The sequence below is a fragment of the Helobdella robusta genome, assembly GCF_000326865.2.
Source record: "Helobdella robusta unplaced genomic scaffold HELROscaffold_3, whole genome shotgun sequence".
In the NCBI taxonomy this organism is placed as follows: Eukaryota; Metazoa; Annelida; class Clitellata; order Rhynchobdellida; family Glossiphoniidae; genus Helobdella; species Helobdella robusta.
Genome location: NW_008704501.1, coordinates 7,086,370 through 7,088,473, shown reverse-complemented (window position 1 = coordinate 7,088,473; position 2,104 = coordinate 7,086,370).

Below are 2,104 nucleotides of genomic sequence, written 5' to 3'. Positions count from 1 at the left end.
TTCTTTCTTACATACATACATACATACATGCATACATACATACATACATACATACATACATTCATTCCTTTCTTACTTACATACATACATACATACATACATACATACATACATACATACATACATACATACATACATACATACATACATACATACATACATACATACATACATACATACATACATACATACATACATACATACATACATACATACATACATACATACATACATACATACATACATACATACATACATACATACATACATACATACATACATACATACATACATACATACATACATACATACATACATACATACATACATACATACATACATACATACATACATACATACATACATACATAAAAACGCACATACATACAAGTATAAAGAAAAAAATAAATATTTAAATAAATAAATATATAGATATATATATATATTACAATTATTTATAAATAATTGTATTTATGATAGTCTAAACCCAAAATATATAAATTAACAAACTACTAACTCATTATCAAAATCACATTAACTACGGATTAATAACTGTAACGTAATGTAATGTAAACTTTGTAATGTAATGTAATAAAATGTAATGTTTTGTAATGTATTTTAATGTAATGTTTTACAATGTAGTGTAATGCTATGTAACTTAATGTAATGTTTGTAACAACGGTTAAAAATTGATACATGATTAGTTAATACTGCTACTAAATGACTTGATGATGCCGTTAAAGACAGTATTAATTTTATTATCATTATTATAGATATACTAATAATAATAATAATAACAATAATAATAATAATTATTATTTATAATTATTATTATTACTGATACTTATTTAGTAACTTGTTTTATAGTTTATTCAAGTGCAGGCAGGCTAGCAAAAAGGTAAGAACAATTTTCAATGAAGTTAATGCTCTTATTGCTATTGGTATTGTTGTTATTACTGCTACTACTACTACTACTGTTACTACTACTCTACTACTGCTGCTGCTACTACTACTGCTACTACTACTACTACTATTACTGCTTTTACTACTACTATTACTGCTACTACTGCTACCACCACTACTACTACTACTACTACTAATAATAATAATAATAATAATGGGAAGAAGAAGATTGCCATTATTATGATTAATAATAATATTATTATTATTAAAAATTAATAATTTATTTTATTATTTACAATTGAGAGGAAAGAGATAAAAAGAAGGATAAAAATTTTCTAATTAAAATCTCAAAAAAAAATTTCTCAAACTCCATTAAAACTACTCCTACGATACTCCTGATGATGATGATGATGGCGACGATGATGATGATGATGATAATGGTAATAATAATAATAACAATAACAAAAAGGCCGTTTTTTTAAAATGTTTCATGACTGAAATACGTAAAAGCCCCACTCATGCCAATGTTATTATTATTATTATTAATAGTAGTAGTAGTAGTAGTAGCAGTAGTAGTATTAGTAGTAGTAGTAGTAGCAGTAGTAGTAGTAGTAATAGTAGTAGTAGCAGTAGTAGTAGCAGTAGTAGTAGTAGCAGTAGTAGTAGTAGCAGTAGTAGTAGTAGTAGCAGTAGTAGTAGTAGTAGCAGTAGTAGTAGTAGTAGCAGTAGTAGTAGTAGTAGTAGCAGTAGTAGTAGTAGTAGTAGCAGTAGTAGTAGTAGTAGCAGTAGTAGTAGTAGTAGCAGTAGTAGTAGTAGTAGTAGCAGCAGCAGTAGTAGTAGTGGTCGTATTAGGACGTATTAACTACCTAGTTTACACGGCAAGCCGAAAACACGAGAAGACATGTGTAAGGGAAAAAGACAACGCCAGCGGCAAAAAATAATAACCATAGCAACAATAACAACAACAACCTTAATAAGATAATAAGAATAATAATAAGAATAATAACAACAGCAGCAAGACAATGGGAACGAACAATGCGAAGCTCAACTATCACATTTGCTTTATAAAGTTGTAAGCAGACACACACTTACACATATACATACACACACACACGCGCGCGCGCGCGCAAACACACGCACACACACATATAGACACACAAACACTTACCTACCTATATAGGTAAATCACGTATATAACTAG